The following is a 27,894-nucleotide window of genomic DNA, read 5'->3' on the forward strand; positions in this document are numbered from 1 at the left end:
CTCTGCATACCTTGGCGCTCTATGATGCTCTTTTTGAACTCACTGAACACTCTATGCTTTTTAAAATATGACAGGAAGCTATATGACCGCAATAACTTCAAAGTTATTGTTCAAAAATTATATTTAGTGACAACGATATTACTATAAAAACCTTTTTGATAAAGATGAGAGATTGTTCAAAACTTCCTAGTCCAGGATTTCGCTTGTGCAGTTAGTATAAAAAATAGAGATCGCATGTAAAACATTTACTTGTGGCTTAGGCATATTCAAACTTCTGAAATGCTGGAAAATGGAGAATATTATGCTGCTTTATGAGTTGTGAAGCTGATATAATAATACATTTGATAGTAATATAGACATTTCACGTAGTCACTAGCTCAAACTATATTGAGCATGGTGGATGTTTGAACTACTGTAGTAGGGATATAATATTACTGTTTTGTTACTCAGCAGCATGTAAATCATAGTTCCTTTTTCCCCTGATAGACCCGGCGGTAATCTTGCACCCCAAAACACTTGTGCTGTTAGGCTCACACATATAACTAGCATTAGTCCTGGGTTTGCTTTAAATATTTATCAAATGTCTTTTTCATATAATAGACTAACGTGATGAATCATTTAAATATTGTTTCCTGTGTACATTACTCAATATTATTACATGGTTAACTGTTCATTGTCATTACTGGCCGGCAAACTATTATGTAATTGGATCAGTTATATTTGCTTCAGCCAATCAAGACCCGGATTGCTGAATGAGGGGCGGAGATATATTCAAGCTATAAAATGCATGAAGCGGCCAGCAAGCATATCATATACAGAGTACCTACAGAGTATCAACAGGTAAGTATAACATCTCTATTATATTAGCATCTGTTGATATTTTACTTACTGGGAATAATATAGTAGATGAGGAGAGACACTGAGTCAGTGTGATTATAACATAACTCTGACCTCCTGAGACTATCACTCTCTACCCTGAGGAGACTCATAGAGTCTATTCTCTAGTGAGGTTAAGTTAAGGTCAGGAGACTTTGGTTTCATTCCTCAGTCATTTTTGTATCGCAAACAATTCCTACTGTAAATATGTCATATTCCTCTTATGAATAGAATGAGGAGCTCTGAAACTGGAGTTTTTAGCTGCTTCTCTTTTCTTTGTTCTGGTCAGAATCAGCTGCAGGTCACTGATTGTATTTAGTCACCAGTTTTATAGGAAATTAGTGTTTAAAGTAGGAGACTGCATGAATTTTATTGTGCTTCCTGCTTTTTTATTTGCTATTGCAATTTTTGATCGACTTTATTTCCATTAGTTTAACACATTATAGAGCAAATAGCAGGAATGTTGATGCTTGATTTCCCAGCTCTGAGTATCATATTCCTAGTCTCCTTTTTTTACTCTGTGAATATCCAGGGTTCACCTGCAGCAACTCTGTTATGGTTGGCAGCTTTATAAGTCATCAGCTCACCCAGAGTCAGCAGTTGAGTCACAATTTGTCTTCATTTTTCTCTATCATATTATACTGTGTGGAGTATTTTACAGGATACAATGGAGCAATGGATTAGAGAATATATTAGGGCTAGTGGAGCTCCTGACATTATCTCCCTTAGGGCTGCTCTAACAACCACCCCTCCTGATCAGCTACTTCAGCTTATAACAACAATCAGAGATAGTGAGTTGTGTACAGCTCTGCTATTGGCTATCTCCCGAGACCACCCTGTAGTAACTCATCTGTTACTCACTCCATTGAGAGGAATAGCAGATGAGTTGCTGTTTGAGAAGGTTGAGGGTGGATATACAGCTCTACACAGGGCTGTATTGAAGGGAGATAGAGAGTTAGTAGAGCTTATAATTCACACTGTATCCTCTGACAAGAAGTGTGAGCTGATAGCTGTGAAGGATAGACTGGGTTACACAGCTCTAACATGGGCTGCATGTAGAGGATATACAGAGATAGTAGATACTCTACTGATCAGTATGCCAGTAGAGCAACGAGTCTCCCTGCTCAACATACAGACTAACTACCTAGACACAGCACTGCACTGTGCAGCCTACAGGGGACACACAGCAGCTCTACAGTCTATGCTGACCTCTGTTTATCCTGATAAAGTCTCTGCACTCCTCAGTATAAAGAATGATGACAGTAGAACTCCTCTGGAGGAGGCAGAGTCTGAGGGAGAGAAAGAGACAGTAGAGCTGCTTAAGAGCTGGAAGCAGCCATTATTAGCAGGTAGGATTATTATACAGTGTGATACCAGCTACTCACTCGTACTACTCTATTGCATAACTCTCTGCTTGTCCCCAGGGTATCTATATAAACATACCCTGGAGAATTCCATATACATTTTCCTTGCATAGAGACTGCAGTGGGCTGTAGTAGCAGTTCAGCTCTGTCTCTGTATTAAATGCTGTCAGTTCAGCCTCTTCTCTTCAGCCAACACTCAGCCCTTGCTAATCACTCATCACCTCTGCTCTCTCTTGAATAATTATAGTCTGAGTATTTTAATTCCTTATTCAAAACTGATAGGATTAAAGTGATGTTAGCAGCTCAACACCTTGTGGCAGCTATTAGTCAGCACTTAGCTGAACTCTCCTGATTCATGTATATTCTTATTACTCACTACAGTTCTGAATAGAAACATGAGATATTCACTAGAATTATAGTAGTAGTAATTCTGCCAGACAGACACGGCTCGTATTAAAGTAAAGATTTTACCTATGGAGCAGTTCTTGCTCTTGCTAAAGATAGAATCACAATGCTTGAGTAAGAATAAAATATGGTATAGTTTTACTCAAATTTTTAACAATTCAAATGCAGGTTCTCAGGCTATTATTACTCACTGAGGCTGTACACCAGGTTGTAGCCTTAGAGAAGATAAGTACAACGTCAAGTAGGAACTTATTTAGTCTTTACTTGTAGCAACACTAGTCGGTTCTCATTCACTAGTAACCCTAACTATAAACTCTAAGCAGTTGGCTCTAAGGCTATATTTTAACATTATCATCAATAGCTTTAATTAATTATGATTAAATTAACTGCACTATCAGTATTAATTTTGTATTCTTTTATTTTATCAATTTTTGGTCTCAAACTGGTTCATAGCATAGTAAGAGCTCGAGATTAAATTTGTTTGTACATCATTCAGCTTGTTGTCATAGTAACACTAGAGTTATATCTACATGTAGCTGAGGCTATACTGAGTCATGTAGAGGTATTCAGATTTATAAGATGATCTGTCTGTTGATTAGATTGAAGTATTATTTATTTTTACTTTGTTGTAGCCCATGCTGCTCCCACTTTCTGGAGGTTTGCTGCCCTTCATGAAGCTGACAGACTCAAAACAAAAGGTAAACATAGGATAAGATTATTTTAAAGACAAGTCTACAGATTTTAAAACGTAAACTTTTTTCTCAGAAATTGGATCAAAGTATTTTTTTAATTGTTGTTTTTTACTATTCATTGAAGTTTTATTTTTACTTTCTTTTAGCACATGCCGCTGCCACTGATGAGACAATTGCTTCTCTTCATGAACTCGAGAGACACAAAACAGGAGGTGAGCATAGAATAACATTGCAGTTTATTTTGTAGTTGTTGCCGCCGCTACTGACAACAATTCAGTATCTGGTAATAGCAGTATATAAGCCCTGATTATATTATTGTTTTAGAATTGACCAAGCTAAAGGAGGAGTTAGTAGAGTCTAAGCAGCAGATTGCAGCTCTTCAAGAAGCAGATAATCGCAAGACAGCAGGTGAGTTTTTAATTTCAGTAGAACTGGATTGTCTAGTCAAAAATATTTATGACATATTTACACCCCCTTTGTATGTAGTACTGATATGTATGCACTATCACTAGAGTCCAGTTTGGTTCCTGCCCAGACATGTACAGCAAATGCTCTATAAATAGCTTAGGATGGGTCATCCCCCTATCTTTTGTCTTACCAGCTGGTCAGCTGACCTTGTTCAGTGTTATGTTGGGTAGTGTTAACTCTGGTTCAGTTGCTAATAAAGCTGTCTAATTGTAATGTTACATTTGCTTATTGCTTCTTATTGTAAGATGTAACAGTACCAGTACATGAGCCTTGATTATATTGTTGTTTTAGAATTGACCCGTCAGAGGGAGGAGTCTCAGCAGCAGATTGTAGCCCTGCAAGAAGCAAACAATCAGATGACAGCAGGTAAAGTTTTTACTCACAGTTCAACTAGTGTTTAAATTTTAATATCAACATATTTACTGTTCATCAGTAACAACACGTATTCATTTACCTTCATGTGTACAGCAGTATATGAGCCATGATTCTATTTTTGTTGTAGCATTGGCCAATCAGGGAGAAGAGCTTGTCCAGTCACAGCAGCAGATTGTAGCCCTTCAAGAAGCAAACAATCAAATGACGGCAGGTGAAGTCTTTACTCACAGTTCAACTGGTGTTCGAATTTTAACATCCACATATTTACTGTTCATCAGTTACAATACAAATTCATTTACTTTCATGTGTACAGCAGTATATGAGCCGTGATTCTATTTTTGTTGTAGCATTGGCCAATCAGGGAGAAGTGCTTGTCCAGTCTCAGCAGAAAACTAAAGCTCTTCAAGAAGCAAACAATCAAATGATGGCAGGTAAAGTTTTTACTCACAGTTCAACTACTATTTGAATTTTAATACCTACATATTTACTGTTCATCAGTAACAACACGTATTCATTTACCTTCATGTGTACTTTGTCTTGCTAGTTATTAACTAATAAGGAATAAATATGATGAGTCTTGTTTCATCATTGCTATTGGCTGGTCAGTAATTAATTCTATTGATTAATGCTTAGAGGGAGAAAATCACTCATAACTAGCTGTTGGGAATACGGCAAATCACAGGCTAAGTTGTATTGTCTGGCTCAGCAGATGAGGCTACAGTTTTTACCATTGAACTTAAAACCCCTGGAATGGCAATCACGTGACTTTTACGTTGATAATAATACGTAAACGTATGCGCCATATTGGAGAGCTAATCGAATGTTAGTTCCGTTTGTAAACAAACGGTGAAAAATGACAGAAATGTACATATTGAATAGTTATTTTCCAGCTGGGTGTTAATGAAAGCTACTCCTACACAACGTTTAGAGTGCCCTGATAGAAGAAAACCTATTTATAACATATGGAGTGGGATATATCAAATGATAAGTAGATGTATAATAAATTTTCGTCAACCATGTTACTCATACAAACTGTTGTATTACAAATGCATAAACCCAGCAAATGATATATTCAGGCAAATAACAACTGTTCCATTATATTAAAATTTATATTACATATGCATAAATGCATATGGAAAAACTTAGCACATGAAGTATTTCGATAAAAACAACACATAGGTATGCTGCCAAAACAGAAACTGTTTTCAAGATTTAAGTGATAATAGCTTATGAATGTATGATATGTATAATACAGTATTTGTAAAAGATGGAATGAACTACTGCAACAACTAAACGGAAATTAAAAACCGTTGTAATAAAGAATAATCAAAATAATGCAAACAAGGAAATGCAGGAATTAGTGTAATCAGATGATTAAACTTATACATACACGTTACAGAAACTGTGTAAAAGGAGATTTGTATACCACTGAATATTGAGCCAAGGTGCATCAGTTTCTTAGAACTAAATTAGATTAGGAATAATAGCACAACAACAGCTGCAGATGAATATTACAGTGATTATATTGTTACTGGCCTTTAAAAAGTACTACTTTAGTATTGTATGCCACAAAGATGCACCTTGCAGTTTGAGTGTAGGATTTTAGCATAATGATGCTGTCGGAGATCATAAAACGACTGAATTAAGTTTTTCATCAATGACACAGTGGTTGGATATGCCATCTGCCGTATCCGTAAGGTGTTTCCCAAAGCATAACACATCACTAGACCTTACACTACTGATAAAATACACCACACAATGGAGTGGATCTGGCTTTGTATGAATACGAAAGTATTGATCTGCAACTAGCAGGATCCTGATGACATCGTCTGACGGACGCACCAATCCTCCATTGTTTTGTAGCTTGAGTAGAGTATAGAGATGTCGGTACTGGATATTTGACTTAGTGGTAACCAGCAACTGACGGCCAATGTCACGACAGCACTTTAGTTAGCTTTTGCACAATGTAGCCAGCTATATAGACTATACTGTTACCTATAACAGAAATTTGACATCTGAAATCATTGAGTTCGACAAACTGATCAACTTCTGGAGTAGCCTGTATGATGAGAATCTCGTTTTGAGCAGTAACATTACCTGTCTTACTAGCATCTGATTCTGCACCACATTTGATGATAAGTCTGCGAAGGTAGCCTTAAACTGAGTAACAGTAGGATTATTATTCCAACCCCCTAAACAAAAGCATCAATTATAACAATTACATAAAATCAACAAAAATGAATGTCTTATTCACATAAACATAGTACCCTTAATAAACAACCATACAAGTAATAAAATAAATGAAAATAAAACAGCTCAAAATGCTACCATATCGCTATATAAAATGAAAATGTAGCAATTTTCACTGGAAGTCATTCACACCCATCTTAGGCATAAAGCTTAATGGTTGACTTGCAACAAAATTCACATTACCGTTATTTGATATGAAAAGATTCACCACGTCTTACCCTGTTGTGTTGTAGGCAGGGTTGCTAAAAATTGATAATTTTTTTTAAATCAAAAAATCGATTTCTAGTGTTTTATTTGATTTTTTTTTATTTAAATCGATTTTTTTTGTTCCAAAAAGATGTTTTATGTTCTAAATTGCAAGTTATTGCTATCAATTTGGAATTTATAATTTGCAGGAGTATTATGTAGTTTTATTACAACAACTAGGAAATGAAAAAAAGATTTACACAGTTAACATTTGATAAAAAGGACAGCATAATTTATGCGTTGGACATTAAATCCCAGAAACGAAGATGAAGAATCACAGAGAACAGATCACACAACTGCTAAGCTGCAGACATATTCATAGGCACTTGCTGTGGCAGCTGTCACTGTTTTGGGTGCTGTTTGAGGTTTCTAAATTTTTTTTAGATAATAGCTACTTTAAGTTGAGCAACCTTGCAGCACTGTGCTTGACAATATGGTTTTAAATTTAATCATTGAAAAGTATCATTCAACATTGAAAAATATTACCTTTAAATGGCTTCAGTCGAACGTTTTAACCTGCTGTTAAAACATGGATCATTGAAATGTTCGTTGCAGATAAGTGCTCAAGGATCAGGCTTATTCACTCTTCTGCGGTTGCGATACCATTGTAAATAACGAGAGTTCTCAGTTGCTTTGTTTGGAAATCTAAAAATTAAAATGAAACTGTAGTAGTTAGTTAGCAACAGTAGTAATAACAATAGTATTATTACTCTTATCTCCTTACTGCTAGCTAGATCCAGGTACAACAATAAATAATATTATAAGCACGACAAACACTTCCTTCAAATATAAATATTTAGAAATAACCTAATGGGTTGTAGTTCCAAAATATTATTATAAAAAAAATTCAAAATTTAAATAATAAAAAACCTTCGTTCTGAAGGAAGAACATTTCACTCACTAGCTTATAAATTTATCTAATCACCGACAAAATACAGTCAAACTCGTACACTCAGTAGTGACACTGATCAACTCTCACTCACCCAGTGACTAGTGTAGTAGAACTAACTAGTGGCAGTACTAACTCGTAGTAGCACAACTATTAGTAGTCGTAGACTTGAGCAATAGTAACAGAACTAGTAGTAGAAGTGACTCACTTGTGAAATGTCATGCCTTTTCCTTTAAAAGTCCATTCTTGCGATTTTTGCAGTTCATGGAATAGCAATAGCACTGTGCACCTACACCCTTATCTCTCGTACATAAATTATTAGTAGCAATCTCAGTAGTCTGTTCCTTTGATTGAGCGGTGTATTCGTGACCTTCCATAGCTGTTAAATCTGAAATTAGATTTCTTTCTCACATTGAACACAATGAAATTGACTTGAACATTAACTGATAATGGCGTCGACCGGATTTCCGTACTCGAGAATGACCTCTTGCCATTCCAGGGGTTTTAAGTTCAATGGTTTTTACATCTCCACACCGTGTTCTATAAACCTACCCTTAGTCTGAAGGATGGTTTACACAAGATAATCGTGACATGGTTAGATTCTCATACTAGATAGATAGGAATTGCTATAATAGATATTGCTTACAATAGATACTGATAAATATCTGTTCCTTTGGATATGGCTGCCATGATGGAGAGACTTAACAGACTAGATATTTATCTGCGTACTCCTACTGATACAGACGAGACAGGAGACCAGCTTCATGAGCCTCTGGGCTGATATACCTTTATCTTTGTTTAATTGAAATCACTTGCATTTCTTGTTTAAGATTTATAATTAAATACAATTTCATATTTATACTTGATACATTTTCTCCTCTCTACTCATCTAGCAGTGATTTTTATGAACACACATGTCCATCATTGAGCTGCACTCATGCTATATAATGCCACCTGCATAGCTTGGCAAAACTCCAAATCTTGTAGACTGGATTAATAGATGCTATCCCTACTCAATGTGGACCTTTCAATGCTTTAGAGCTGGTCCTACTGCTGCAGCTGGCCAAATTTCTAATATTAAATATGAACAGTTCCTTAGCATTGATAAGAAAGTGGCTAACAGGAACAGCAATGATTGTATAATGATAAGGTAAACCATCTAAACTGTAGTAAAATTCATCTCTAGTAGCCAAAGATAGTGGGAATTATTGAGGAAACAAGTCACACCAAATGATCTCTTGTCAAGCCAAGCTCTTGGCTCTAAATCCTGGTTTTCATATGACAGTGCAAGGCGTGCAACAAGGCGCACGACGTCATACGCATACGTAGGCTGGCTGTGATGTGGAAACGTCAACGCACGACGACCGTGCGCCGATCGCAAGGATCCAACAGAGTAGATCCATGCGACGGGTGCGCATAGTGATGTATCCCACAATACACCACTCGTCCTTTTCAACCTATCCCACAATTCGAACGGAGGGTTGTTTTTTGAAAAAATCTGTCCCCCATACAAAAAATTAAGGAAATTACCCACCCTGTCCAAAGCAAGCATGGCGCCTACGAGCGCTATGAAAACACTGCATCGCAGCCCAAGCAATGCATAGCGTTCGATCACTGGGCCGCACGATCAGTGTTCTGTCATATAGAAACCAGGCTTTATGTAAACATGCATTATGAAAACAGCTAAATGAAAATGGTTAAATCAAAGAGAAAATGTCTAAAGGTATAAACACACTAGGCGATATTTAGAGCGATATCGCGCTGCGTGGCGCTATTCTGCGCTAGAATTCATCCAGCAGGCTCATGCAGAGCGATAACGTTAGACTTTCTCTGCACAACTTTATTGCTAGCGAGATGCATTTCGATTGGTTGGATTTTACCAGAATGCAATTTTATGGCGGGTAGTTATTTCTTATCGATGTTTACCAACGTACAGCAGCGACAATTTGCTATTTTGTTAATATTGAAACATCATTAGAACGAGCATGAATTGTTCATAAATTTAATAATAGCACTCCCAGTCATGTGCACCATAACAAACAAAAATTACAAAAAATCCAAGCTGAAAACCGACATTTGGAGTCAATCGTTGCGCAGGTTGACCATCTTGAAAACGGTAAATATTTAATACATTAGGCCTAACCCTTTCGCGGGCAAATTTTCAAAACTAAATCAGACCCCCATGGGCGAATTAATTTTCAAAAAAATCAATTTTCTTTAAAAGGTTCATACACTTTTCTGTGCGTTATTATGTGTATATATCTATGTTTAAAGGTGCATACGTATACATGTATATGTCCGTAGGCATATATATATATTATAAACAAATAAAAATGTATAACAGAAAATATATGCTTTTCATAATAATTGTCTATTTACGAATGATATTTTCGAAAGCATTCTCCTTTACAAAGGCCCACATCACAGTCTTTGCATCATGTACTTATTTGTGTAACAATTAAAGAGCTCCCGCAAAGATGTACTTCATGGATTGACAGGCTCAAAAAACTTTTCAAAATACTCTACTGGTTGAGCATCACTGGAGTAAATACTGGGCCTGTCACTGCTATAAACTGCTAAATTGTAGGAGATTTATCTCTGTTTATGTTGGTTATATTCTTCCAGGCACAAGCATCACTCCTACTCACATCCTCATTATTACTGCTACCAGCCTTTTATTCACTGTCACTTCCAGATGTAAAGTCATTCCAATCAAAGTCCGAACCTGATTCACTCTCATCTCTTGCTACTAAATCTAAAAAGTCACTGTTAGCTCTGAATCTTCTAGTAATTTCGGTACTAGTACTTGCTTTATTAGAATAATCTCGGGAGGTTCTTTTAGAAGGCGCCATGACGGTAAACTAAATTTAAACTCTCGAAAAATTTGGTAAATAAAAGGTAAAACCGAACCAAGAAAAATATAAGTTGATAAATTATTTAGAACAATTTTCTAATTTTTTTCGAAAGTTTATTTGTTCATCACTGCTAAAAACGATCGCTTTTTTCACAATTTAAAAGTCAATTTTTGAGGCTAACCGAAACTACAATATCGTAGCTTGCTATTGATAAAAAAATTAAATAAAAAACGGCATTTAGCTAACCAGAAACTGCAATAATAAAATACGTTACCGAAACGACAAAAACGTCGCACTGACAATGAGCAGCTAAATCGCAAAGCGACAAAAACGTCGCTCTGCCCGCGAAAGGGCTAAATATAAAAAACCACTACAAAATAAAATATGTATAAAAATAGTAAAAAATATTACTGTTAAAAATGCAATAATCGTTTTTCTTATGTCTCCTTGTAGTGTAGGCAGTGTATAATCAGTGAAAGTGAGATAGGTTTAATAACAAATGCGTAAGTTGTTTACATTGTCGCCTAGACGGCGCCATATTGACTGACCTAAATTAATTAACAACTCCAAAGAGACTAATGATACTAATGAATTTTATTGGTAGTTTGTGGGCGTGCCCATTTTATCGCTGGCTAGTGAATCGCTCAAGTGTGTTTATGCACACGCTAGCGATATCTCCGCCCTCCTCATGAAGCTCGCGATAAAATCGCCTAGTGTGTTTACACCTTAACACGCACCAACAACTAGCATGCTTGTCTGCTGCTGCCAGGAGATGTGATACTAAAGGGACAATACTAAGGATGATGACAGATAGCTTTAGCAATCATGTCAGATCTATGACAGATAGCCTTGGTATTCATGTCAAACCTATGACAGATAGCCATTCTATTCATCTTCAGATCAATGACACATAACCTTAGTAGGCCTATTCATGTGTGGTATGAACATATAGTTTTTCAACAATAGATCCAGTTGTTGTGAGGAAATAATTCTGATGTTATACATTCCAATATATTATATATAATATATGGGTCATGACCTCAGAAAGTGTTCTTAAATTTAAAACAATTATAATTCAAATAGTTGCTTAGCTAAGCAGAGAAAAATCTGCAAATTTTCTTACAAAACGGTTTTTAAAGCTAATTCAAAATTTAACTACATCAGACGTTAGAGTATACAGGCACGAAGTCGTATACTTATAGGTAGATAATATTGTTGTTCCTCTGACAAGTCCACCATAAATCTGACATGGGTTTACAGCAGTGCACTCCAGGAAACAGCAACTTCGACAGACGTTTAAAACTATAGATGCTGACTTTCAAAGATTCAGCATTAGAACTTGTCTCACAATATTGGTTGTACACGTATTTTAGTCATGTGTGAAGCCAACACATCTGTAGCTTCTCTGGATATACCATTCAGTCTACCAGGTAGCACTAAACTGGGCTGCTGTAGCATATTCTTCATAGATGTTTGAAGGCATACGGACTGTTCATATGTGATACCGTAGGACACTTATGTATTTGCCTCATCTAAATTTCGCGTTTTCGCGAAGTCATTCTCTCACGAAAATTTCATGAGCGAAACTAAACTATCATAACGAATGAGCGAAAATGCGGAATTAAATAGCTTTGTTTATTGATAGTCCAAGAAACAAATGGCAGCAAGCGATCAAATTGCATTATTGATCTGGGCCACACAATTCTACCTGTGGTTCACAATTACAAACTAGTCTCAAATTGTTTTCTTACCGATGAACCGAACCTGAGAAATCTAATTATGTTTGTTCCACTGCATTTATTTTCACATCACTATATTTTCGCACTCATCAAAGCTGCGAAATTAAGTTGCATCGAAATTTTACTCTTTATGCTACTCAGGAATCTAGATACTAGCGAAATATAAGTGTCCTAGGGTATTAATTTTGCTTTTTTTCGATGATTTAGCTTCCTTGCACTGATTAACTGAAGCTTATATTAGACACTAATAAATATCTGTTTATTTAGATATGGCTGCCATGATGGAGAGACTTAACAGACTGGATATTTATCTGCATACTCCTACTGATACAGATGAGACGGGAGACCAGCTTCATGATCCTCTGGGCTGATATCTTTCTCTTTGTTCAATTTAAATCACATGCAATTATTGGTTAAGATTTATTATTAAATACAATTTCATATTTATACGTGATACATTTTCTCCTCTCTACTCATCTAGCAGTGATTTTTATGAACACACATGTCCATCATTGAACTGCACTCGTGCTATATAATGCCACCTGCATAGCTTGGCAAAATTCCAAATCTTGTAGACTGGCATAGATTAACAGATGATATTCCCCTACTCAATTCGGACCCTTCAATGCTTTAGAGCTGGTCTCACTGTTGCAGCTGGCCACATTTCTAATATTAAATATGAACAATCCCTTAGCATTGATAAGAAAGTGTCTAACAGGAACAGCAATGATTGTATAATAATAAGGTAGACCATCTCAATTGCAGTAAAATTCATCTCTAGTAGCCAAAGGCAATGGGCATTATTGAAGAAACAAGTTGTACCAAAGGATCTCTTGTCAAGGCAAGTGATTGGCTCTTATGTAAACTTACCTGACAAAAAGTGATTAAATCTTTAGAATTGAGACAAAATGTACCAACAAACAGCACATTTGTCTACTGCTGCCAGGAGATGCAATACTGTAGGGCCAATACTAAGGCTGATGACAAATAGCTTTAGTATTTATGTTTGATCTGTGACAGATAGCCTTAGTATTCATATCTAATCTGTGACAAATAGCCTTAGCATTAACCAAAAGGTTCAATATAAACAGCAATGATTGGCTAATATTGAAGTGAACTGGTTACAACTAGGTCAAACATCTTCCTCATAACCAGACATACTGGTAACCAGGTATTGTCCAACATAACAAGGACACCTAATAACTTGTTGTTAAGACATGGAAAAAGCTCAGGTACAAACTTAGAAAATGTAAAAACATTGAGTGATAACTAGAAATGGGAAGTCAACTAGTCGTTTCAAATAATGTAAGCAGTGCTTGCCCAGCGCTGCCAGTGCACGCTGTTCTGTAGGGTCACAATCCGTACATATATTTATCAAAGTATGTGTGTCGTATGTCTGCCTTCCAGCTATAGATATAGCTATAGCGCACGCTGATTATTTTACTGACACGGCACGACGCCATTGTTAAGAACACTTTTTCATAAGGTTAAATTACTAAATTTGGGGTCAAGGCCAATTTTTCTCGCCTGGACAGTTAAGTTTTTTTTCTATGGGAAGAGTCTTCATAGAATAGGAGTGTCTCTGTATTCAAAGGTTTGATGGATAGCCTCTGCTAGAACGGTAACCTTTTTTATACACACACACTTCCATGCAAGAATTGTTATTAATAACTCTACATATTTAAGATTTTTATTTTGTTTTCTCAGTTCGTACTAATTGTATCATTACCAAATTACCAAATCATGATTTATTGTAATCGTAGCAAAACCGACTTAATTTAACTATTAATTGCTAATTATTTCACATTTACCTCCGAACTTTTTTATTGTCATTTTATTTTTTCAATTTATTTATTTGACACGCACAAAACATTTGTCTCATGATATGAGGAAATATGGGTTTAAAAGGCGTTCTCATGATATGTAGTTTGAAAGTTAACATGACAAATGTTGTTATATGTTAAGTACAAATCAATTTTTTGATCAAACATTTTCTATTACCGGGGCAACGTCGGTTTGTAAAGCTAGTCTTTTATAAAGCTATGAGAGATAATTCTATGATGTACTATAATACTCTCATGTTGAGGGGAGACAAGTCTTTCAAAATGAACTCCATCTAAAAAGATGAAACCGAATTCAACTGTATCACTGATTGACAAAAGTACTTTGTTGTATCTTATTTTCAGAACCTAAAACCTATTTTAAAGAATTTGTTTTTTATATACCAAAATATCCTTCTAGATTTAAATGGTTTATAACCATGCTGTACATCCATATCTTTTAGAGCCGCTATATTACCAGAGGACTGGTATTGAGAGGGTAGATTATGGTTAAATTATGAATTCTACAGAGAGTGCTTGCAAGTGTTTAGCCCCAGTAATTCTGTGTGATGAACATAAAAGCTCTTTATACATACTTAAGATAATGAACAAACATACCTGTAACTGCACTGTGTATATAGTACTTCAGCTATTATACTCAAATTACCATATAAGGTAATATCATAATCAACACATCATGATATGTTATTACCAAAAGATAGCAGGCTCTCAGAAATCTATTCATAGACCTGACTCTTTCCATTATGTAAGAAGGAAAGTGGGATCACCACCTCAGACTACTTCATTGCAAGGGTCCTGCTATTGTTTGAACGTGGTCTAAGATAAATACTACATTGTGGAAGATGATTATACAATCCCCCAGGGCTTAGCAACCAACCAAGAGAAGAGCAAACATTATTTGTTGTCGTCAAGGGAGTAAAATTGATCCCTGGATTAGTCCTCTCACATTCGAGAGCCAGTCATAATACAGGGAAGATATGATGATGAGTAGTCTAGAGAGGATGTATAAACTTGTGTAGGCAGACATGTGTAGAGTAATATTTCACATGTTTCTATATAAAAGTCTCACATAAACAACCAGGCTAATATTTATATAATATGGTTTGTACTTCACATTTAACATATTATTTGATGGAAACACAATATATGATATGATAGAAAACTACAGTAATATGCAATATACAGATATAGGTGTGTAGGCTATTTTGATGTTTTAATTGTATTTAGTGTGAGCTATATTGTACAATATTTAAGTTATTTAAAAGTCATAACTTGAAAATACAGACAGTTTTTCAATGTTTGAGATATTACGTAATAGTTAATAATTGCTGTCAATCAATGTTTGCCACGACCTTTTAAAGAAATAAACGTAAAGAAGATTAAAGTATGTGGTTTTGGTCATTGTTGGCTATGTGAAACAGTACAGCTACACTAATCACAGTTAAGAATATGAGCCCGAGTGTTTTGCTATAGACAAAGATTATATTACAAATATTCTTGAAATAATACATTAATTGACAACACTTTATCCATACTAGTATGATGGTAGCCCATGTACTGTGAGAGACCATCATATATATTAGCATATGAGCACAATTATTACTTCAAGGTGGTATGGTAGAGTGGTAAAGGGGCCGTGTGCTCGGTGAGTTATCTGAATATCTAGGTTTGATACCCATGCAGTGTAACCCTTTATTCTAATGCTGTTAGCTTGGTTTCTAAGGAACAGACCGGGCTAGCAATATAGCAAAAATTCTTAACTAATCCATTGAGAGAAAAATGAGAAAAGGGCAGAGAGTCCACCCGTACACATGATATAGCCACTACTAAATATCATGGACATAGCACAATGAAACATAATGTTAAAGACAATCCCAACCAAAACTGCTAGCTTTTCCGCTAAACATTATTCCAATATTTCATAAGATTTACGTTTGCCTGACTGCTACAGAAGGCCATAAGAAATCTACCTGGAACTTTTACTGTTGCTGTTACAGCAAGAGCCTATTTGCCATCATATGAGTGTATATAAAATACCCAGTTTTGTTTCATTATACCAGTTTTGTTTCATTAATGATTCTGCATATATGCAGTTTGCCTTTAGAGTATAATAAATAAAATTATGGAACGAAACTCACCTAAAACCCCACGTATCTAAATAAGTCCAATGCCCCCTTAAAGGAATGGATATTTGTTGAAAGAACTCACCAAAAAAAGATCGGCCTTGACAAATTTGAATAATAAAATAACTCCAGCAAACAGCATTTTTTATAATGGACCTATAAATTATAATTAAGCTAAGTTAATCCAAACTGCATGGTTTGAGGAAGATGAAGGAACTTGCATTGTGACACAATGTTAATATGTACTTCTGTTAGCACTCCTTGTTTAATCACCAGAGTTTACAGTAATTCAAGTGAAGAGAAGAATTTTAGCTGACAGCACCATGGTTTATAGCATATGCCGTGTAGATTAGAACCCGTGACATTTACTAGCTTTAAAAAAGACTAAGAAGGTGAATGGATGATGACATGAAGATAGAGATTAGTGACACGGAGAGATTAAGTAATGAATATGATGAACAATGGAATGAGTATTATAAAAAGGGATAATAGAGAAACAAATAACAACCTAATGAGAGAGTTAAAAAGAAAAGAGAGGAAGTTGACGATTTCTCCACCTTTTTAAAATTGGCTCAAATCAGATCAAATCAATATATCTAAGAAACACAATAAATATACAAGTATTACCTAGCAGTCACTGTTATTATTGTTATTATTATGAGAAGAAAGATGGTTGCCGGCACAGATTAGTACTGTAAAAGACTGATTGATATTAGCACCAATTTAAAAGAAGAGGGCAAGTGTATTCCTGAATATGTTAAGTGCACAGCAATTGGCTCCCACCAAAGGTGCATTATTTTTAATTATTGGCCATGCCAGCCATGTCAGTGGTCAGGTGATCAGACAGATATGTTTACGCACCAAATATGGCTAACAGACTTTTTAACAGACTTTTGCATGATCTCTATTTATATTAGTATATTTTGCTCTTTTTAAATATTTAATGATTAAATAAGTCAATTGTGAATAGCTGAGATAGGTATTTATTAAAAAATAATGACGTTTTTGGTTGTTTTCTGATCACTATCTCACTCAGTAAAAACCGCCGTAAAGCCATGGAAAACTCTGGGAAATCCTTTTTTGTGAATGCTATTTGATTGGCTTAGCTTAAGTGCGAAACTGCACATCTCATTCCTGAGTGCTTGAAAGAAGTGGAATGTTGCGTGTAGTTTGATGTTTCTTCTTTCTACAGATTTGAATTTACAGTTTGGAATAGTAAGTGAATTTCATGCTCATGAGTGATTCGACTAGCGACGACACTGGAACTCCATATATAAAAGCCATGCGCTATTATTTTTCATAGTTATTTTTTATGTGACCAACGTTTGGACAATGTTGATTCACATCCATATTTTGGCATTGAGTTGCAAAATAACCTGAAATGGGATATTCACTATGTAAAACAAATAAGCCAAGCTAATAGAATATTACATATGCTAAGGAGAGTTTTAAAGCTTGCTGACCCAAAAAAACTCGGCAGATTGCTTATTTTTCATTGTTGAGGCCACTTTTAGAGTAGGGTCGCACGGTATGGGACCCGTTTATGAAAAAAGATATCAAAAGATTTGAGAAAATACAAAACACCGCTTTAAGGTTCATTTTTAAACTAAAGGGGCAAGTCAGTTTTACAGAAATAAGAGCAAATACAGGATCGAGAGTTTAGCTAAACGGCGAAAAGATATTAGGTGTGCATTTTATTTAAAAGCAGTGGAAAGGAACTTTACAGTCCCTGATTTTAAAAATACTATCAAGCACCACAACACTCGACAGAACGCAGGTGTGTTTGTGCCAACAATCCGGACAAATGCGTTTTTTAATTCTTTTTGGCCGAGAACAACTCGAGACCTGAGAGGTTTTTAGTAAAAAATTTTTGTAATAAAAGAGTTCCCCCTAATCTAAAATTTTCCCCTAGTTGGGAAAATTTTAGATTAGATTAGATGGGCATCATAACAGAAACTAGTTGTAAATCTTCTGGTGATATTTGAAATTTGAATTTCTTTGGTGTATGTATCGTCATAGTTAAGTTATGTATGCTACTTACAAGTCTGTTATTCTCCATTATTGGTGACTTGTATAAAATCTGTTATTCTCCATTATTGGTGAAGTGTATAAAGTCTGTTATTCTCCATTATTGGTGAAGTGTATAAAGTCTGTTATTCTCCATTATTGGTGACGTGTATAAAGTCTGTTATTCTCCATTATTGGTGACGTGTATAAAGTCTGTTATTCTCCATTATTGGTGACGTGTATAAAGTCTGTTATTCTCCATTATTGGTGGCGTGTATAAAGTCTGTTATTCTCCATTATTGGTGACGTGTATAAAGTCTGTTATTCTCCATTATTTGTGACGTGTATAAAGTCTGTTATTCTCCATTATTGGTGACGTGTATAAAGTCTGTTATTCTCCATTATTGGTGACGTGTATAAAGTCTGTTATTCTCCATTATTGGTGACGTGTATAAAGTCTGTTATTCTCCATTATTGGTGACGTGTATAAAGTCTGTTATTCTCCATTATTGGTGAAGTGTATAAAGTCTGTTATTCGCCATTATTGGTGACGTGTATAAAGTCTGTTATTCTCCATTATTGGTGACGTGTATAAAGTCTATTATTCTCCATTATTGGTGACGTGTATAAAGTCTGTTATTCTCCATTATTGGTGAAGTGTATAAAGTCTGTTATTCTTCATTATTGGTGAAGGGTATAAAGTCTGTTATTCTCCATTATTGGTGACGTGTATGAAGTTTGTAAACTCATACTTTCACTTGTTTTCTAGGTTTCTTTTCTCAATAACACAAGACTCTCCACCTTTAAGAATGTTTCAAGACGCAAAAGAGTTCATGAAACAGGTAAGAAATTTATTCATAATGACTGCTCTCTAAGCATGACTTACGTCTCTAAGTTATGCTATCAAATATGTATTATCTGACTTATTGATTTTTTTATTATTGATGCATTGTCTAACAGGTTCGACTGAAGAGAAAAAGACTTAAATTCACTGTAAAAGAAGATGGACAGATTCATGTGGCACGAAAACTCCCTATGTACTTTGATACCCGTATGTTGACAATCTCTGCTTTTATAAATAATAGGTTTGTCTTGCATTCACCACGTCATTTAAAATACAATTCAAGGTGTTTTTTCCGAAAAAGATTATGTTATGTCGTAGCAAAGATCATGAAGTATGAAACATTTGCCAGTAAGATGATTGACGATTTGATCAGCTTAAACCCACCTATATGAGTCATTTTTGTTAAAAATTGGAACTTGAGTGTGACTTTCTCTCTCTAGATTCTGCCAGCACCAGCAGTGATACTTCCTGCCAGAGTATGAAAACTACCATCAAGCAGCACAAAAACCCAATAGCTTTGGAGAAATGGCCAGTGGATGACAGTGATCCCAATGAGACACAGCTTACAGAACAAGACTTGGACACAACCAACTATGAGGCACCATGGCTGCTCTGCAAAGAAGCTATTATTACCCCAGTAAGTAATTCAGAATAGTACCCTCACCATGAAAGTTACTCTGGAAATAACTGCTTGTACCAAAACCACAGCAGCCGGTGGAGGGTGAATTTGTATTACTGGGTCATAATCTGCGATGCAAAGATACAGTCAGTTATGATATGCTGTTTGTGAGAACTAGCCTCACACACTTTTTTAAAATGTGTAAATGTCGTATTTATGATGGGATTTCTTTGTAAGTGAATTCATCTCCATCAAATTATTACAGTCAGGCTGAGCAGCCATGGGCACTTTAGCATAGAGTCATATGCTGACAACTGTTTCCTGTCATACCATTCACATAATTTCTTTACACAAGACAACCCATGTTTTACCCATGGGCGGTAGTATTTACTATCAGCCAATCCCTTACTGAAACTAGATTTTACTGTTCAAATTTGTGTGTGTCCTCATAGTAACAATTGCCTTTTTGCATATTTGCAGGCATCTCAGCATGAGCTCTACACAAACCTGCTCTCCACCCATGAAGACAGTGCGTTGTTTATGGATGGATGTTTGCTGGCAGTGATGAAAATTCAAAATCGAAAACTGCAGGTGTGCTACTCGTTATATACATGTATATTCTATGACTACGTTTGTGTCTTACCACAAGGCTTCATCTAAAATGTTGTTCCATAAACAATCCGCATCATTTAATTTTTTCCTACATACCAAAAATTCTCAGAATGTAAGACCAAGGCTTTTTAACTTTCTTCATTACAGACGATGGATTACGCATACGTTGTAAAAATAGGTGAGCACTTGGTGTGTGCCAGCTGTCAGTCTGACCTAGTCAGACTAATGATTGCGGCTGACTCTCTCGAGCTGTCGTCTCAAGAAGTAAGAGATACCGAGAGCTGCTGTCACCTAGCAGTCTTGGAGAATTCATGTGCGGCAGAAGAAATGTGTAAGTATCCTGGGGCTGTGGTATAATGATAAACAAGTGATACAATGTAGTTTGAAGAGCACTCATATATGTTTACTTGAATTAAACATGTATTACATACACCTCTATTGAACTTCATGCTCTTTGTTCCTACCACCTTTTGTAGTGTGCTGGTTGAAAGGAACTGCTGCATTGAAGGAAGACACAGAGCACAGTTATGGAATTATCGCAGAAACAGAGGCAGAGGTATCTTCAACTCATTATGTTGTAATATATAGACACATACATGTACCCCAGTAGTGCTATGCTCATGGGGCACTCATACATGGCCCATTGGAAATACATGTATAGACAGCATGACTATTAGGGCCAGGTGTGTAAGATTTGAATAAGAATGACATCATATTAATTAACGACGCTACTCACAAATTTGATGTTGGATAAAAATATAACACACATACAGGTAAAGGCAGTGATCAGACAACTCAACCTTGATTCTCATCCTCAAATCATTTTATAAAAAATTATAAAAATAATCTGTTTTATCATTAAACAGAATTGCATTCTCTGTTTCTGATTGAAAATACTTGAGTCTTCATTTTTCACATCAAGTGTGTAATCCATATCTATGGTGTAATCAATAAGAAAGGAGCTTATTTATTTCAAGCAGTGCAATCTACATCTCTGATCTATTGATTTGTCTCAAATATTATCTTATTCTTTCAGACATTTCCAATTAGAGCCGATGCGGTTGCCGTATATAAGAATGGAAAGTTTGGCACTGTATATGCAAAAAATGGCAAACTTATGTGCAGCTGTCCCGAGCATAGAGAGAAGTGTGAATTTCAGCTTGTTGTCCGATGGGCCTTGGATCAAAACACACTCAGCGACTATCTCGCAATGTTTCAAGATGCTCTCAATGAGACAAATTTAAAGTTTCGACACAGAGTTCAGCAAGTCAGTCATTCAAGTCGGCTGTTGGAAGTCACAGATGATTTGTAAGTTTCATTAGATATTTTTTGTCCATAGATTCACAATACCTTTCCAATATATTATATAATAATATACAATACCGTGTTAGTAGTATGAGGTGGTTTAATTTTTGTGAAATTAGTCTTTGCCAGCGTAAGTTGTAATATTCAACTTGACAACTCTGTTTCACAGTGGTACAGTTCAGGTTCCAGATATCTCAGCGGTCAAACCAGTGCAATGTAACAAGTGTGAAAAGTTGATGTTGGAACTCTCTTTTGACATTCCCTGTTACTCTTTGATGACCATCAACAACATAGCTTGTAGCTACATAATTTACCTCAGTTACATAATTACTTTTAAATAGGTTTTGAAACATACAATTTCTGTGTTTGTGTTCTCGTCCCAATAAGCTATACTCTTTTGTTTGTTGATTTGTTTGTCTCTTTGATTTGTTTGCTTTGTAACAGTAAGCAAGTGTTACAGTTGACAATTAATATTGTGAATAATTGTAGTCAATTTTAAAATTTTTAGACGCTCATTTTATCAAAAAATACATTTTGTAGTACCTTTTCACAAATGTGAAGATTGTGATGAAATGGTCTACTGTGATGGGAAGGAACAGAATCTGCTGAATATGGGCGATTTTGTTGTGACTCATGAGCTGATGAGAGACTACCTCAAACTGTATCTTGGAGATGGGTATGTTGATGTATCTACTTTATCATTCGGGGGAGGGTTGCATTAGCTTGGCAAGTGCAAAAACTTTTGACTTATCTTAACAACAGAGATAACTATTTATTAACCAGAAACACTGTCCTATTCTTTGAATCTGCCCTGTTTCTTACAGGCACCCTGCCACAGGTTCTGCACTTTGAAGTTTGGTCTGATAAAAGCAAATTTAAGATGTGTGGCAGGGTCTCTGTGAGGAATAAGGGAGGTGTCGTGTCAGCAATAGGACAAAGCAATGCTGTAAAGGTGTCATCGCCATTAAACTTATATTCATTTTAAGGTTACTGTTATATGCCGTTCGTGTTTAGTTACATAAAAATTGTTAAGCTTCTATTTCCATGTATTTGAAGTCTGTTATGAAGTGGTAGGGTTTAAGAATTTCCAATCAACATCTTTCTAGAGTTGTTTTTAATGTTTTTGTTTTCCAGGGTTACACTTTATGGATATTACCGGAAATGGTACTGGAGTGTCTGTGAAAGAAAAGGGAGTATTAAGGAGGCATCATATTCCAGATTGAGAATAGCCTGGCTCTCTTTCACCAAGCTACTAAATGTGCCAGACACTAGTTTCTCATGTTCAGAGTGTCAACAGAATTCTAGAGTAGTCATCTGTGATGGTATAACCCTGGCTTTCCAGAAGAAGCACCGTTTTGCGAACACATCCAACAATGCAACTACTGCGACCCCCAAATTAGAAGGAATCAAGTATGATTTTGTTCTCTCAAGCATGTTCAAGTAGTCACTTCCTTGCTATTGTGGTGGTTTCTTTGTGCCTGATGCATTGGACTTATGTGATACTGTTACTTACTGCTTAGCTGCATTTAACGCCTGTTCATATTTTGGCTTGTTTAATTTCTTGTAGTTCCTTGATTTGGTGATACCAATTGTGTTTTTTAGGTATGACAAGACAATGTTTGTGGCAGATGTGGATGCTAGAAGAATTTTGCTTAGCCTCGAGTCATTGTCCTGCATTGACCAGATAGCTGCTACCAACTGTCCACAATCACTTCTGCAGTGTCTCAGGTTTCTCTCCAGTGCTGAGGAACTGCCGCCTCACTGGCGCACATTCATCAGAGATGTAGCAACTGCCTCTCCTGTGTCTGCCTTTATCCATGACATCGATGTGCTAAGTGGGCACATCAGGGATCAGGAGCTTGGAACTTTCTCTGTTCAGACACTTGAGGCCTTTCAGTAGACCTCACCTGTGTTATTTGCCTTCTTATCAGTTTCAGACATCAAAGACAGGACTGTATCCCTTGATGTTTTTCGAGATTTGTTGTCTGTGCTGATTAAGCTTTGTGGTTCAACAAAACATCAGCTGCCAGCTTATGAAATGGAAGAACGGCTTGAATGCTATCCAAAGCTTCCACCTCTTGTTGCTCGAGGTTGCTATACTGCTGATAAGCTGAAAGAACCTCCTCCATGTAAGAAGCGTTCCAAGGTACAGAAGCCGTTGTTGCCGGGCATATTTCTACTGTATTGTCAACATGGTGAGTTGATTGTAATAAATTGGTATAATTGTTGCTTAACAATAATGTTTCTTGATGCTGATTCTTTATCATCTCTATCAGATTCGCATTGTCAGAATATTATGATTCAATAGCTGTTCATGGGTTTCTTGTAAATTAACTACAGTGTTAGGCACTTATCTCAAACACCAGGGGATGAGCCATTTTTGTATGAGTTATAAGATATTTGAGTTACAAAATCGTTGATAGCCTTCATTCTCACATATATATTAAAAGAAATACCATTGCATTTAGAGTAATTTTAAAATTAATCAGCATTTAATGGTAAATCGTATGTTGATTAAATGAGTTTAAACCATATCAACCACTTTTTGTAACAAATCTGGCACAAAAGTCACTATTTCACACAAATTATGCAGGTGTGACCAAAGATTTTGTTTGAGTTATCAGGAAAATTTGCGTTATGTGAAGGTAATTAGCAATAGCTGGGAACGGACCAACTGCAAATGGTTGAGTTGTCCAGAAATTTGAGTTATAAAGATTTGAGATATCAGGTTTACACTGTACATTCTTCAGTTTCAAATATTTATTCTTCCTTTTTTGCACCTAGGTGTGAATTATGGTTTCTCTGTGATGGATCGTGGTGAATCGCCAAATATCCCTTACACAGTTCTGAGATGCAGGTTTGTCAAAGGTAAGATTTGCTACTCTGTCAAACAAGCAACCCTCTGCTTTGTTGGATTTTCCTCAAAAGAACTCTGTATATTGCTGCCAGCCAACATGACATATTAATACAAAAAAACCTATAATCGTATGATTGTTTTCAATTTCAGCTCCAGATATCGTCATATATGACAATGCCTGCAACTTGCAAAAGTTCTGCCTGAGAAGAGATCCAGGGTTTTTCAAATGTACCAAGTTCTTCGTAGATAAGATGCATTGGTGGAACCACACAGGTAAACATACAAAAATCAAATATCCTGTGGTGCATGTATATGGTAACTGGTAACTGTTTCCCATAACATGTGATATGATCCAATATGTTAATTTCGACTATGTTTGGTAGTGTTTCTGTTAGCTTATCAGCTGAATAATTTCCATATCTGCATGGTGTTTTAGGTTGCTCCCGTGGTTATAACATCAGGTTATATGCAACCAGCATCAGCTCTATCAATACACAGATGGCAGAACAGAGGAATTCCTACCTCAGGAGATTGAAGTCTATGCTGTCTTATATGACCCAAAATAATTTCATTTCACACCTTAGACTATTTCTTTGGTTCCGTAACATGATTATCAGTAAATCTGATAGAGATTGTTCACATAACAACCAGATTTATACAAACATATCTGCTCTATACACGGAATTGTAAAAGAAACACTCCAATAATTGTCGGAGGGAAGTCTATTATGTTTATCCTTATATATATATATATATATCCATCTAAATACACTGTATATCTAAATATGGTGTAAGGGACTTGCTTGAGCGACGAGATTCGTACATCAAACTTAGTTTCCAAATGGTACAAATTTGATACTGTGATGTACTTATCTCTAATTTTGCATTTAAAACATTATTCCTTTTAAATATTGTCTCTATTGTATCTCTCAATCTTATTGTATGAATGAATGAACACAACAATTGATTGTATGTGGTATGTGCATGTATTGGTTGGCTTACAATATTGTTATATTATTATGGGCAATTTTTAGCAATAAATATTTTGCATTTGTGTTGTGTTCCTTGCCTAAGCACTTTTGCTACATCCAATTATTTCAAACATCGTTGCATATCTCAAATGATATCATTTTACCAATCATGAGTAAATAATGTACATTGAATAAATGTGTGTACCAAATCTTCCAATCAAGATTATTTTCCATCAACATTTTGTGATCGTGTACATGCACTAGATGACGAGAACTGACATCAAAACTTATCCACCTCATACATTCATACTTGTTGAGATTATCCGGGCAAAAAACAGTTCCTTGCAAAAAGCATTTTTTTAAACTCAAAAACAGGCACAATCACTATGCAATGATTACATTATTTCTATAAAAAAACGGTTCAACTTTGCCCGTTCCACACTCATTGCTGTAACAGTAGGCTGCACAACGAAGGAAACAGAAACTGTAACCGACCCCTGATCTAGGCAATACTCTGATTTATCCGCGCGGTCGGATGCATATATTACACAAGGATTAAATGATTTTGTGTTTTATTTCAGTGAAGCTGAACATGAATAATATATCATATACATCTATGACCCCTGCTACCATCTCTCGCTCGCTCATTGAATCATATCCATTATTAAGTCAATTGCACTACTAGAAAAGGCACTACTAGAAAAGGCACTACTAGAAAAGGCATGGTAAATTTAATGACTGAAATTTTTGTTCATGTTCATATTAGTTCAGTAAGATGAAATATTTAGGCACATCCATCTTGCCATACCAATTGTATTATCTCTCAATCATAGACTTGAATAAAATAAGGAAGTGCCATAACCAATGAACAAGAAGCTTTTTAGGTTCTAAGCGTTATTGTGTATTTTTTGCTGTCTTAGATGTAAAGGGATGCCAACATTTTCAATTGAAGTAAGTATCCCTAAAATAAAATTGATGCAAGTATGCGGTGCTATCCCAAACATTGCTCTTGAAATGTCACCCTCAGATACATGTAAGTGGATACACTGATGAAAATAATATGAAAACGATCGCACAAATGTATATACATATATCATGTCCACTTGGTTTCACAGCTTTCATCCAAATGCAGTATTAGCCTGTACCCAAGCTGCACTGTGCGGGTGGGTGGAGTGGTCCTGAGAGAGCCTGCCTAGGTGCAGGCTAATGCAGTTTGACTGTTTTGGAATGCGTATTATCTATGAAATAACCTCAAAATGTCCTCAGCATTTCCTTCACCTACTAATCTAGGCTATGGACCGAGCAGGCAAAAGAGCTCTAGAAATGATGTTCCGTTGGCACCCCTTTTCAGTAGCAATTTTTGCGGTGATGTAGACTAATTTTTGTAGGGAGAATTCAAAACTGAAGAGTTGCCGCAGCTGCTATTCCAACTTTTATAAAAAATTTAATAAAAGTTATATTTTAGGAATTATCTCCCCTGTAAATAACAATCTTTCCATAGAAGCATCAGATGGATTGAAGAATGCTGGAAGAATCAAACAAGAAGAACATGTACTTTGTAGAACTTTGATCAATGCTTGCTGGTTGGCTCTCATAACAAGTGTTTGAACAAGTATATATGCGTAACGCTCGATACACAACTGCTTATTTGATGAAAATGTTCATCAATCTTGCTTCAACAGAATCAATTAAGATTGTTCACTACTTACTTGCCTATGGTATCTTGGAGCTTTTTATGTAAAGGGACAAGCAGAGAGCAATGCCACTAACTCCAGTTTGTGGATATTACAGCCCAGGTTCCCAGACGGCAACTGAGTTAGAAACCTTCTCAAAGGATGTTGATATAGATTGCTGATATAAGCTACTGATAATACTACTACTAATAATAATGCTAATAATAATCACCATGTTCACGCTGCTTGCAGCGTTCTTATTATTTCCTATGATTCATCAGTGTCAGGTTATAAAACATATTTATAGTGTTTTGAATTTTTTTTTGTAAAATAAAGCTATTAAACCATACAATTATATACACATGTACATATGCGTATATACATGTATACAGTTTACATGTGCCAATCATAGGACATGGAATGTTCGAAAATAGATAGAAGACAAATTTTGACTTTACCACTAACATTCCAAATCACTGCCAAATAATTATGATAAAAGTGGCAAATCTGATGCTTCTGTCGAAGGAATCTTATTTACAGGGGAGATAAATTATAAAATATCATTTTTATAAAATTTCTCATAGAAGTGGGAATGGCAGCTGCGGCAACTCTTCAGTTTTGAATTCTCCATACCAAAATCATTCTAAATCACTGCAGAAATTGCCACTGAAAGGGGGTGCCAACGGAAATGCAAGATAAACTGCCTCAGCCCATAGCATAATCATTATGACATCTGTTTGGCCATCTTTGATCACAATCCGGTGACCGACAACACAGTATATGAAGTGCATGGAGTACTTGGTTAAAGTAAGTCACAGAGTTTTAGGTCCTAGTTCCGTCAGATTTCCAAAGACATGCAACATTATGCTTTAATAATTATTCTC

At 35.8% G+C, this 27,894-nt stretch overlaps 1 protein-coding gene and 1 long non-coding RNA gene across 2 annotated transcripts in view; one reads left to right on the forward strand and one right to left on the reverse strand.

Moving 5' to 3' along the window:
- LOC137398332 (inversin-A-like) overlaps positions 1-27,894 on the forward strand; it is a 334,813-nt gene that overhangs the window by 258,069 nt on the left and 48,850 nt on the right. The window lies entirely within an intron of this gene.
- On the reverse strand, positions 6,021-7,815 carry LOC137399002 (uncharacterized). Its single transcript, XR_010979107.1, has 3 exons — positions 7,774-7,815; positions 7,163-7,321; positions 6,021-6,175 (listed from the first exon to the last, which is right to left on the reverse strand). It is a non-coding gene; the product is annotated as an uncharacterized lncRNA (long non-coding RNA).

This window comes from Watersipora subatra, chromosome 6 (genome assembly GCF_963576615.1).
Source record: "Watersipora subatra chromosome 6, tzWatSuba1.1, whole genome shotgun sequence".
Classification (NCBI taxonomy): domain Eukaryota; kingdom Metazoa; phylum Bryozoa; class Gymnolaemata; order Cheilostomatida; family Watersiporidae; genus Watersipora; species Watersipora subatra.